Genomic DNA, 14,893 nt, shown 5'->3' on the forward strand with positions numbered 1-14,893 from the left:
TTTGGTCCTGAGAACGTTGTAACGCAAGAGGCTGCCCTACTTCAAAGTACTATGAACAACAGAGGTAAGTTGTCTCTCTCATAGGAGGGATAAAGGATTAGATATGGGATGGATCAGATTATTAATCAGACAATAGTAATTACCTGAAGTAATTAGTCAATGATCAAGTAACAACGCTAAGAATCACTCTACGTGACGATATAAATCATTGAAGTCTACGACGTAGCAATCTACGCCGTAGCAATGTACAACGTAGCGAGTCACCATTTATAAATTATTAACTCACGGAATCCTTTTGGTGGACCAGATTTGGATAATACTTCACGAGATACTCCACAATATCCGTGTAGTTGTAGTACACAGCTTTATGCAATAGACCGACACCCGCGTCATCACAGCACGATGATAGCTTGTTGCGATTGTAGTCAGGTTCCAGTAGTTCCTATAAGGAGGTAAAATATTATAGTGCTTAATTTGAAAATAAAATGGCGGAAATCGATTTTAAATAATCGTGACAATGTGGAGGATGGAAGAGTAAAAATTCTGTAAAAGTGATAAATATCAAATGCAAAAATACGTTATAAATTTAATCAAAGTAGATATCGTTTCGCTTTGCATCATAATATTAACTCAAAATATCTGTTTTTAAGTGACTTTTTTAACTAACTTTAGGCTAGTAAAATGTATAAAAGAGCAGTGTTGGCCTAGTGGCTTCAGCGTGCGACTCTCATCGGTCGTAGATTCGATCCCCGGCTGTGCATAAATGGATTTTCTTTCTATGTGCGCATTTAACATTAGCTTAGTCTTAGACCCAAAAAGTCGAAGGCTTGCGTCAGGCACCGAAGGCTGAGCACCTACTTGCCTATTTAACAAATGGTCATGAAACAGGTACAGAGATCTGAGGCCAAGACATAAAATGATTGTAGCGCCATTGATTTAAAATGTATAAAAAAGTTTAAAATTCCCTTCAATCCCAAATTAATGAAAAAACTCACCTGCAAATCAAGCAGCGATCCTGTCTCAACAGCAGCGTGGAGCGCTTCACATTTATTTATTAAATTAATAAGGTATCTGGACACAGGCAAACTTTCCGCTTCCGATAAAAGGCGCCGACCTTGACCATTGAGCACAACTCGTTCCAGCTTGCCTTCTTGCCCTGCTCGCACCCACTGACGAAGCTCTGATGCTGGTATAGGTCCTAGAGCTGGAAATTAAAAATGGTTCATCCTCAGTCAATTAAACCACAGACCAAGTCTAAAAACCTCTACTCACATTTTTTTAATAATATGAATTATTTGCTAAAACATATATTAGATAGAATACTCATATTATAAGAAGTTATAATACTTTAGGGATATTTAGTTTTAGTAAGTGCTTGTTAGGAACCCACAAGGAAAGCGAAAACATGGCCGATCCAAGCAAATCTACCGTCGTTCCCATACAGGGATATTAGAACATTAAGTAGTTACTGACAGTTAGTAGCTCCAATATACACACCATTATCTTTCATAATTAACAGTATAATACTAATAAATTGAGTACCTATTACTGGTACTAGTACCAGAGTAAGTTAAATATATTTTATTAGTATAATAATTATTATACTAATAAAATGTAGGTATTATTCTCCAAAAGTAACTAACTTTAAAAATGATAACTGATTAAACATAAGCTATAAGATTTGGAGAAGTTGAAATTCGTTTTAGTTTTGGTGTTTTCAAAGCACTTACCGAACGCCTATATATTCATAATGTTACGGCGAAAATCCTGTCCAACAACCCAAACGTGTGCTCAGTAAAAACTGCACTGAGCAATATCTTTGAAAATACAGTAATAGAAAAGTCACAGTTATAACTTAGACACGCCTTGACTCCAATCCGATATGAGCACCGATCTACCGATTACCTACGGAGTGCTTTTTAAAAGAAAATAATAGTTATTTTCATTGAATTTTTCTTGTAGCTGAATAGTGTGCTTAACCTGGTTTGTCAATAGAGCGTTTATCAATGAATAAAGTGTATAACTCATAGACTGAAGTTTCTCTGTTAAACTGTTTGCTAAGTTCTTCTCTAAACAAGTCTCAATGTGGTATGGAGCAAACCTATATCTTCAAATATCCAGCAAATCACCTTTTTTGTCTCTCCTTTTACGTAGCTTCTTCCTGTGAAACTAATACATACAGCCAAAGAGTTTTTGTTTGATTGGACGTGCTAACTTTTTCTACAAGTTTCAGTAGAAAAATATATTTATGTTTTAGATAGGATTAGCCATGGGCTATCACACTATATCTAATATCACACTTCGGGATAAAATCGCGGCGCATTGCTCCTAGTACATATTATCGCAAATTAATAACTTCGTGAATAAGTTGTATATAGAAACAACGAATGGTTTTGACTGTTGTGAAAAGAAAATCGAGCTGATTATTTTGAAATAATTTAGATTACTTACCTTTTAAGTATGGCTATAAGCAAAATTATCCACGTTAATTACCAAATAATAAATACTGTATTATGATTAACATTATTAAACACCCCATAATAAAATAGCATGTACCGGCCAGATTACATGAACTTTGATTACACGATTTATAATTTAATGGTTGGTTTAGACCGACGCGACACTACTTGGCCTTTAAGGTTATAGCAATTGTAGCGATTAATTTCTCAGAAACATATTGACAATTAAAATTTAAAATTAAAGGGTGATTGTCACTTTTACTTTATAATAAAAAAATCATTATTATCCTAAGGATCTGAGGCAAATCTCTCGTTTCTGTTTTAATAAACATAAAATTGACGTTAGTTCGTCAACGATTTAGTCTTTTTAGTCTTAACATATGATTATTAACTTTTTTTCCGACACACAAATGTACAGTATTAAAAATATTCTTAACCTGCATGGTAATAATAATAATGAAAAATTGACAAATAGGAAATTAAAACAAATTTATAAAGAAAGGATCACACCTACTATCTAACATCTATACATTGCATCAATATTTTTGTACTAAATATGACATAATTTCCATTTTCAATACCGTGCTAAACTCAACGTGCGCCATGAGCAATAACATAACTGCGTAGCATGTTAATAGGTCCGAATTGTGATTTGCGTGAATATTTATGTAAATTCCTCAACCCTACCGTGTTTCTTTGATTCGAATTATCAACGGTGTAATCTACGTGTTTGCAATGTGACAAGCAAATGGTTGACGTTTTTAGAACATATATCACAATACTTTTATTCGAAATATACGGTTGGATCAGTAAAGTTTTGTTTGGAACTGTTAAACGTATATTTAGAGATTGCAATAGTCAATGCTTAGCATTTTATTTTTATAAATATTATAAAATGGAAGACGAAAGGACAGTTCCATTGTTTTTTGCTTGGTCAATAGAATCTCTAGTGGAACACAATACGTAAAACCATTTGTTAAATTACAAATAAATGCACCGTTTCGTTTAACATTCTCACCAGCTAGGAAGATGAACTTTAAATAAAATCTAAGCCAATTAAAATAAACTTTTCAAATGTTAGATATAAATATTGATTGACCCAGAATTCAAAGGCTTCATATCGTATTGAGTATATCCTAGCTATCTACGTTACTTTGTAAGAGCTTTTAATTATTCAATGCTTTGTAGGCAATAGGCGTGGTTATAGGTCGTAGGGTGGTAGACTTATATGTATTTTATTGTTGGTCATCGAACTTTTCAAATGTAATATGCCAATAATTATGCTACCACTAAAGCCGTGTAAGGCAGATTTCTTCGGTATTGGGCTAAACAATTGAAATAAAGGCATTGTTAGGTGTATATGTGGTACTTTAGCAGTGTAATATAAGGTCCTTACATATGAAATTGGCGTTTTGTAAAGTTGCCAATACTTTTATTGTTTTTCGAAGTAATCTCCGTTCCTCTCTACACATCGTCATATTCGATGGAACCACTGAGAAAAGCAGTGGGCCCCTTCTTCTTTAGGGGTCTGTTCTGTGACATTTTCGTACGCTTTCACCGCAACGTGGAAAACGTGGTACTTCGTTCGTCTTCAATACAAAGCGAATTTGCTTATCATGTAGTATAAATTTTTATAGTTGAAGCTTTACAAATAAGTATGGTTATTTAATGCTAATAACAGTCGTTCAATAGCCGGCCCCAGGCCAAGACGAATCCCAACTACATATATTATGTAATCTAACCAGCCATAAATCTAAATATTATAAAGCTTGACCGTTCATAGTAGTCTAAAAAACTCATTTACATGTCACGTCATGCTAAGGTCACGACCATAACCAGGAATGCTTTGGTTGCGATTTAATAATTAGCATGTACAACGTTCATTAATTGTTAATATATTCCTGGACTTATTATAAGTCTGTCACTTAGTATACATTTGTAATTATAAGAATAAAACCCTTTTACTTCAGATTTAAATTCATATAGATTTCTATGACTCAATACATGGCGATTAAAAAGAGTAGAGAAGAGAAGGAAAGTTTCTTGCCAGTTCTTCTTACCTGCTCTACGCCCTTGACTTGCGAATTGGTAGTAAATGTAAATTTACAATTAATTTAACTTCTTTTTCACGTTACATATGCGTGCCCTATTTTGGCAAAGGCCTCCTTCATACCTCGCCATTTCCGTCTGTACTATGCCATGTACCTGCTGTTTTCTAAATCTGGTCCATCTACCTTTTAAATTGTCTTCCTCTTTTCCATTTATTTTACCTTGGGCAATAGTTGAACACTTTCTTGCTCCACTTGTACATTGTAAATGTCCCTCGCCCGTAATAAACTCCGAAAATAAATACCGATTGGATTGAACAGTTTTGACCTGATAGTGTAACGAGTCTTCAGAAATATGATGAGTTGGGCGTATAAAATCTTTGTGTGTCTTCAACATTTTATTTAGGCCGTTGGTTTTTTTTGCAAGAGGATATCCATGGACTTTCAAGCTAAGGACGAAATTTTCAATAAAATTATTTATTTGCCATTTAATATAGCTAGGCTGTTTTTACTGTGTTGAAAATCATAATTTAAAATTAAAATTATTTTTATTTTGGCGGAAAAAATCTTGTATCGTACTATTTTGAAATTAAATAAGTTTCTACATTGGATTACCTAATTAGCCTACCTGGTCTACCGTCTTGCGGTATCTTTTGAATGGTTATAGCTTACTAGCCCTAGGTTTGTTTCCAATTAAAAACAACACTATACTCAATTAAAATAAGGACATAAAATTAAGTTAATAATTACTGTCAAGAAATTCTTAGTTTGTTATAATACAAACAATTTTTGAAATGTATTGCTTATTGTCTTTTGGCAACATCTTTCTGTTTACGATTTTACCGTACTTTTTATCGCTTTATCTAAGTGCGGGTTATTACGACCCGTATCAATGTTATACAGTTATTATTTATGATGGTTTCCGTAAAAGTATAACATATACACGATTATTAATCACACTTTTAGATTATAAATACACACAGTATTTAAGTTTGTTTGAAATTATAGCTAGTATATTAGGTATATTAAAAGTAAATAAACAATACATATTAGGAGCTTATTAATCTCAAGGAGCGTAACAATTCTTATGGCGACGCATTCGTGAGCCTCTTGGTTTTGTATGCATACGTATAAATTACTGTATTTATCACTTAGAATCAAATAAGCCTCCTGCCCCATTATATAACAGTGCCAATCATCGGCGGCTTTAAGGGGTGGGGTACAGAGCAATCTCTCGGGGCCTCGCTCTTGTAGGGCCTTACGTAACAACCCAAGCAAATTAAAAAGCTATCGATTAAACAATTTTTTCCTTAATTACATACGGTAAATTAAAATAATGTTAGTTAACTAATTCATTCACTCACAACATAATTGAAAAAAACATCGTGTAGTATTTAAACATCGCGCCTCTAAACACTTGAAGATCGTTTTTTTACCGCATAGTACTCGGGAGTTGGCCCATAATGTTTTGTTGTTTTGTCGCATGGGTCATCCATTAACTCTTGTCACCTAAGAGTTATTTTGCTTGCAGTATAGTGTAATGTGACTCTAATCCTGATCCAGCTAAAAACATTCCTACCACATTATCATGGGTGCAGCCACCGTCATTAAGTAAAAACACTGAAGATGATGATGAATTAACTACATCAGTGTCTACCGTCAACGCTATCCAGTCAAGAACAGGAATCTTAGCCCGAGTCTATATCCATGGCTGTTGGAATGAAAGTCTGAATCCTCAAAATGACGCCGGTTTCTGGCCCATCACTATTACTGATGTAGCCCGAACTGGGATTGTATTAAAAGGTCCAATCCGGGTTAATGTTGATTTATTTTCCGTGAATGATAATGAACGGCGATTCAGTGAATATAAGATATCAGTTAACGGTGAAAAGCTTGACAGGCGCCGGATGATTTATTCACAAACAAAAGATGCCACTTACTGCTTTCGAGCAGTAAATATAGTATACAGTAACCAAAGGAAAAGAAAAAACCAACCATCTATAAAATTACACTTAAATTTCCTTTAAGCATACAAACCAAAGACTATGTATCGTATATTCAGTTCCATTTATGTATAGCATGTCGAAACTTTACATTAAATATTGACTGAAAGTTATTATTACAGATATATCTATATTTCATTTCATAACGTGAAAATAATATAATATTATAAACAATACATGGAATGCCAGTTCAGTAAAATATCCAGTGGATTGACCTACTGTGAAAGACGTCAAAAACAATGAATATTATGTAGATATCAAATTACCGAGGTACAGTTGCATTTTATAACAATTATATTTAACTTAGGTCATGGTTTCATTCAACAAATCAGTAAGGTAAGACAGGTAGTTGAAAGGATATTACGATCATATAAAGATGAAGAGACGTCATGGAGCAGTAGGTAGTACCAGCATCAACTAAATCGCAGTGGCCTTAGGGAGACCCATCCGGGACCGGAGTCAGATACCAACCAAGGCTGTACATTTTGCTTACTCAGGCTTTTTGAGTTTTATAAGCGTGATAATCCCTATGTTCGTGTCCAGACTCGCACATTTTGCTCATTTACAAGCATGACGATTTCCTATGTATGTACATGCCCTGGCTGTACATTTTGATCAGTTATAAGCTTGACGATTTCCTAAATCGTCGGAGTTACGTCCCGAGAGTATAGCCCGACGCAGGCACTCTCTTCTACATTACAGTTATTCGTTTCAAAGAGATGAACTAAATCATGGGAGTTACACCCCGAGAGCATAGCCATACGTAGGCACTCTCTCTGAGTGTTAAAATTGCGTTCATTCGGTACATAGCAATTAGCACGTCATATTCTATTGTAACATGCGAGTGGTTAATATAGCTTAAACCAATAAACCTCTATTATTTAAAGTTGACCCCGTTGACCCAGGGACCGTACACTTTATTAAATTGAGATAGAAACTTTATTAAATTGAGATATAAACTTTATGAAATTGAGATAATTACTTTATTTATTATATATATGTTTTCGAGGCTTAAAATTATTATAACATATGTGAGGAATTTGATGACACAACATCGGCTTCCAGTCCTTGCTATTATTTCAATCGAGAATGATGTAGCTCATTGATTAGATTATTGTACTTTAGTTAAACATTTTAGCCTTAAGAAAAGCCGCAAACACCAATTTTAAAAATTCATCATCAAATCATTTTGTATTTGTTAATTTTGTAAACCTTTAAATGTAAAATATTTTAAAACTCAAGTTTAATTTATCTGTATAACTTAAGCGTTTCTCCTCACACATAAAAAATACCTAAACCAAACAACTAGACCTACTTTCATATTACATACTTTTCACGAAGGATAAAGGGCCTCGTAAACACCTGCCGCCCGGTGCCAATGTTACATCTGATAGGTATGTCATAGTTTATACATTAAGTTCATATCATTTTATGACACATTACGTTGTTACATAAATGATAAATGAATTCCCTGTAATATCGGGAATTCGCGTGGGCGTAGCAATATTAAATGTATGATGTCCGAAGGTTTACGAGGCCGTTGAATCTATATAATTACAGACACGCAATAAAAGTACATCCGCAACCTCACCCTTTGAATGTTTGAATAAAATTCCTTCTCAGCTTCATAACGAAGAATATATAAAATCGAAGAGGTAACGTAGAAATTTTTGTTTTGTTTGCCAGGCCATTGTGTGTCACTGATCCGAAGATTTATTTCAGATACTTTACACAATACAACTTTAACATATTTCTATCATTTGCCCTTTTTGACAAAAGCTCCCGACATGCCTGCACTGTGCCACTCTCTGCCACCACCTGCTGTTTCCTTCATCTGGTCTATTCACCGTTGGGAGTGCTGCGATATAAATAACTTCCATACAATATATAAAGTGCAGACAGCCTGGCAATATTTAAATTAAGACTAAAAGACCATCTCTAGAGTGATCCCAGTTCTCTACGTAAATGAAAGTCCACTCAAGTTCTACTACGCTTATAGATCCTTGAAGCTCTTCAATGACCCATGATGTGATAGATTGTATCTTTTATATATAAGTTCTCATGTATGTGACTATTGTTTGTATGAGAATAAATGTCTTTAAACCTTAACTGTCTTCCTCATTTGCAGTTATTGTACCTTGGGCACCAGTTTAATACTTCCTTGCTCCAACTTATCTCTTCCTCTTGCCTTGTGATTGTGTCAGAGGACATTTATCGTCGACCAAATCGTTATATATAAAATTGAATAAGTAATGTAGAAATTTTGCCATTCCATTTTGTGTCACTGATCCCATCAGGTCAATTCGAAATTGTATTACTTCTTTTATTAAACTTAGGAGTTTACCGTCTTGCTTTCAACGTCTCACATTCCATATTTCTATAGTTGTATTACATCCAGGGATTCTTCGCACTAATGTCCCACCAAATGGACACCAGTAACTCTGGGCCGTGGTTTTATTACACTTTTTGATGACTAAGCAGTGGTTTGCCATCTGCACCAGACATTTAAGGGATTATTTCCTCCCACGATCTCTGTAGCCTCTACCAATCCGTTGCTGTATCAGGTGTGTGGTTATACCGCCGCTGGTCGGTCGTATGAGCCTCATCCGTTATCTAGAAGAGAGCGTCACGATACGTGGTATCATCGTAGTGTAGCGGGAGTAGGTGAGCTTGACCAGGCATGACGTTAGTTACGTTCTCCCCTTCTACCACACGATTTTGTACTAACTAAATATTAACTTTATACTATTATTTTTAGTTAATTTAAGTTACTAGAGACTAATCTACCACTTACTACTTTTAAGTATAATTTGCATACAATGAGGGTTCATACTTGCTAAAAGCTCAAAAGATCTCCTTTATAATCATTGCGCTAGCCACGGTGTCGTGACCGTTCAGCTCTTCTTACTAGATACCACGTGCATAGAACGTAAGCGTGACCACAATAACACGCAAAATCGGATTGATAACGCAAAATAGTAATGATAGATTATGAAAACTTTGAGCTGTGCGTATAGAACTACGTGGATCAAATTGTATGGAATGAAAAAGTTGGAAATTAAGTATTATTAATATCTATTTTGAAGAAAAATATAACTTACCTTTGGGGGGGCTATAGTGCACATAAAGTCCATGTTTCTTCTCAGCATTTTCGGACAGAAGCATTTTTACACTTTTCATTGTAATATTGTCTTTTTGCTTATTAACACGAGTATTGCACATTAGAGTTAAACTTTTATCATAAAACACGTGTAATAAAATTGTATTCATTTAATTTTATAATATTTAATGACGGTGTGATTATATACAATCCCAAACTTATATATACATACTTGGGCCAGGTATGTATATTAAGAAATATTGTATTTCTTGTACTCAAACAAAATGAGATGGAATATGTCTAAGTAAGTATGTATATTACATAGCCAGAACATTTTCTTCATGGATCTAAATTCTAAAGAATTCGACATTAGAAATGCGTGGTATTGGTAAAACATGGTCACTTAAAGAAATTCTGAAAAACAGACACCTTATTACAGTTCAGCCATCAAGAAAAAAACTATACGACACATGCATTCTTCCAGTTGTGAAATACAGCTGGCAAAATTCGACCCTCACCAATACCCAGAACACACCTTGAGAGGAGCTGAGGAATGGAGTAAAACTCTAATGACCTGGCCCCAAAAATTAAACAAGGCAAACAGTACCAGAAAGAAGATGAAACAAAACTGGTGGCAGATAAGGTTTGTTCAAGAGTGGGGCAGGTAAGGTCTGAATGTAAGGCTGGAAGAGGCCTTGCTAAAATTGTTTTTACTTTCGTGAATTTTAGCAACAATTTATTAACTATCCTAATAATGAAGAATAGTACTTATGAAATTCGGGAGTACTCATAACAGGGGATAATAATAAATATAAGAATATATTTATCATTATAATACAAAATGGGCAAATTACACGGAGATATATAGCGTCGTTCTTTTTAGACAAATCGAAACGTGTCCTTATAGAAAAATATTAATAAATAGCCAACAAGCGTAACTACACCTATTGTATCAATATATATTATATATAATTGTCAAATATTGCAACATTAGTATATACATATGTCTAGGCTTTTCTTAACAAAAACACGAACAATAAATAAAATCTAATACATCGTAGTATCATATTTTTAATTGAAAAAATATATATGGAAGCACAAACGTGCATGGTTCGAGAATTATTCTATTTTTGTGAACTACACATATTATATGGAAAATAAGCGCGTCAAAGATGTCAGAACGGACATCATTATTCATTGTAAAAGTATTTAGGGTACATTTTAGAGTATCAAGCCATGAAGGCGGTCAAAAGAATTATAGTACAAAGTATCTATTTGTATCGATTTTATGCCTCACTAAGTTAGCGTGAACGTAATGTTCCTGATTAAATATTTACGAAAGCACTACGATGTCGGCTACCTTTCGGAAAATTATAGATTTTTAATTTAAAATTCTTTGTACTACTTATGTAAACTTTCGACATCGTTATTTACAGAACTAATATACTTTCTGTTATTACGTTTTAAATAAATGTTTTTTTTTATTAACGTTAAAGAATTGCTTCTAAATTTAGAGACAGATGTTTTAATTTGATTTGATTTTTTAATTGGTCTACTTGAAAGAAATATTAAGGCAGTAAATTAAAAAAAATATCAATGACGCTACAACCTTTTTAGGTCTGGGCCTCAGATTATGTATCTGTTTCATGATCATTTGTTAAACGAATAAGTAGGTGAGTAGGCCTTCTATGCCTGGCGCGTGCAGTCGACTTTTTGGGACAAGCCGGTTTCCTCACGATGTTTTCCTTCACCGAGCTAATGGTAAATACGCACATAGAAAGAAAATCCATTGGTGCACAACCAGGGATCGAACCTACGACCTCAGGGATGAAAGTCGCACATTGAAGCCACTAGGCCAACGCTGATAATTATACTACATTCAAAAACTGTCAACCCTCACCTTTAGCTCCCCTTAGCGACTTTTTCCTGTTGTCGTCCTGAGTCGCATGCTGAGGCCACCAGGCCAACACTGCTCAAAGGCAGTAAATATCGCGTAATAAAACTGAACAGAACAAAATGAAACAAGAAAAAGAAATAAACATAATCTATATATAAAAATCTCGGGGAACAATGTTATCAAACTTCTACAAAACAGCTTCACCATTTTTATGATATTCTTATGTATATTCGGTAGGTCGTAAACATTTTTTTATACCCCTAAGTGGTTGTCCCAAACATATAATTTCATCTTTTTACCGCAAAAAATCGGTTCTTAATAACAATATCAGTACTGTAATAATATTTATACACCAAAACTACGTTAGCTGAGTCAACTAGTAATATAAATACAATGTAATGTACCTTAGTTTAAAATAATCAGTAGTATTGTCTAAAATTAAGTCAACATAATATTACTTATTAGCCATAATTATTGTATGGGCATTTAATTCATGTAAACTCTCTTTTGTATAAATTATTGTAGGATTTTCAACTGTACGTGTGTATGTCTCTGAACTCCTCTTAAACGGCTGCACCGATTTGAATGAATTTTTTGTTTTCGGTTCAGTAGCGCCTTAGATCCGCAAATCAGCCCGGCAGATGGCGCTGTAATCAGTCTTTGATCTTTGATCCTAAGCGCTTGAAATATCATACAGGCTACGTCTGTCGGGTCCGATAGTATATATTCGTAGGTTTATTTATTCCCTTTTTATATTCGTTCCAAGTACATTATAATAATCAAAGTCTTAACTCTTTCACATTTATTCGATACACTTTATAATCCAGTCTAGTACACACAAATGCACTGTACCAACACCATTAGCTTTAGCGAATGTTAACTTTTATACGGTTTTCATTCAAGAGGGAATATAATAGGCACCATTACAAATTACGAGAATAAAGAGTACAGTGTATAACGCAAGTCTTCCGAAGATGATTTGCTAAGCTAGAAATACTAATATATAAAAAAACATCATCTAATTCCTGATGTATGTGTTGGTAGTTGTGTTGGTAGTCTGTGTTAAATATATTTTAAGAACTTTATTTTTCGTTACAAAAGGATATTTTTTTTTACATGAGGATCTTAAAATTATAAACGGACGAGATGCACATGACCATCAGATAGCCGTCAATTTTAGTCTTCGAGGTTCATTATGATGTGTATATTTCATGCCTTTTTAAATTGATTAAAATGTATTGTTTCGAATTTATAATACCAGTAAGTTCCGATAACATTCTGTAGGTTATAGTATGTATTATACAAATCTTTTACGACCGTATCTACTAAATGTTATTAACCTGAGATAATAATTCATTTGTTTTACAGAGGTTTAATAAACCTACAGGCTCTCAACAAACAATGAAACAGGTCCAGAGATTTTTCTGCGTCATGCCCCAATGAAAAACAAACAAAAACCAGCTCCAACCTTTTAGGCCTGGGTCTTAGATTTATGTATATGTATCCTGATAATTTGCATTTTCTAATAGTCAAGAAAATTAACAGCCTTCAATGCCATCTTTGGCATGGAAGTTTGCTGGCGTTGTTCACCTTGACCATACGAGCTAGTTTTAAAATAAGCAGGTATTGATATCGAATCTACGACCTCAGGGATGAGAGTAGCACAACAGAACGCAAACGCTACAAGCTCAAATGAAAACTAAACACAAATATGTTAATACGTACACTAATATTCTCGTAAAGTGGTTGTGAACTTTAACTACCTTGCTATTTCAAACTTTTTATAGCCGCTGTTCATGACGGCGCGTTTTCACACAATCCCGTTTCGGGGAAATGCTGACGTGATATATGAAATACGGTGTAGGGTTTTAACTAATTAAAGTTTCATTCTGTAAATTATTTAAACCTTGACTTTGATGTTAAATTAATTACACCAGAATCATAAACATATTAAATCTATATGTAATAAGTATACATACACTAAATATACTCCATATTAAGTGTATGTATTAGCGAGCTGCATATCACTATGTTAAATAAATGTAAAGGTGAGACTTAACTTAAAGGCCCTACAGATGTAGCCTAATACATAAATAGTGAATATATAAATACATAGGTATTCGAAGGTGCTCTGCAAAAAAAGCATTGTAAAACAAGTAAAACCGTACTTGTAAGACTGTTAGATCCTTGCGTAGTACAAGCAGCATCTTTAGCATGTTTGTACCAGACAGAGCCATACGGGTAGGATCAGAGGTAATAATAAAAATAGCCAAACACAGATTAGGGTTAAAAAACCGCCTTGACCGGGGAAGGCGAGGACCTTTACTTCGCGCTTCGCTCACTCCAGTGAGCTTCCGTCCTGCTTCAAGCGATTGACCACCCCGCGACGGCCCAAGCCGAGGTTCGAGTTTCACAGGAGACGCCCTTGCGCTAGCCGCGGGATAAAACACCATTCTACTTCTTCGTTCTAATACTTTTATATTGTATGGAATAAAGTAATTTCATTAATATTATCTAATCTGGTGGTAGGCGTAAGGTAGGAGATTGAAACATTAGGATATTTATGGCCATTGAAAAATACCGGATCTATTAAATCAAAGTTAGTTAAAGGACTGGCTCATGAACATACCCTACGCAGAGTTGGAGTTTCTTCTGAGGCCTAGTATGTAGTACAGACTTTATTAATTCTCTCACTGACTCACTCACACACTCACTCACTCACACATTTGCACTCACACACTCACTTATGCACTCCAGTGTGTTGATAACAGTTAAAAATCAATAACAAAAAAAGAAAAAAAAGGTAATATAAGATGTAACTATATTATATATAAATTAAATATTTTAAGGAATGTATAACTAAGTTTGTTATGAAAGAGCTGGAAACCCTGACACAGGTATATTTTTTACTTAAAAGGGTTCCCACATCTTACACATTGTAATGAAATTGAACTTAAAATGAATAAACATATTTTATTATTATTATTATTATTATATGTTATAACAATTAGTGGTGTGATTTACTCAGTCTACAGTAAGTCTACAGTCTACAGTCTACGCGCGGTGTGCGCGTCTGAATGTGGAGAAGGTGGTGGGTACCGGGAGCGGTTCATACGTTCACGTATCTAAACTGAAATCAGCGCAAGTAAAAGATATCCTTGACCATCTAAAACCGAAGGCATGCCCAGGCGGAACGCCAGTATATATTGTGAGGGACTGCCGATCTATACTGACAGCGCCCCTTGCCTTTTTGTTCAATCTATGCCTGGATAACGGTTACTTTCGAGATTGCTGGAAAATCGCCAGATTAATTCTTGTACGCCAGTGAGACTAACATAACATAACTCTATTATTTAAAGCACCTCAATGACTCAGGAACCGTACAA

Source organism: Pieris brassicae, chromosome 5 (genome assembly GCF_905147105.1).
Source record: "Pieris brassicae chromosome 5, ilPieBrab1.1, whole genome shotgun sequence".
In the NCBI taxonomy this organism is placed as follows: domain Eukaryota; kingdom Metazoa; phylum Arthropoda; class Insecta; order Lepidoptera; family Pieridae; genus Pieris; species Pieris brassicae.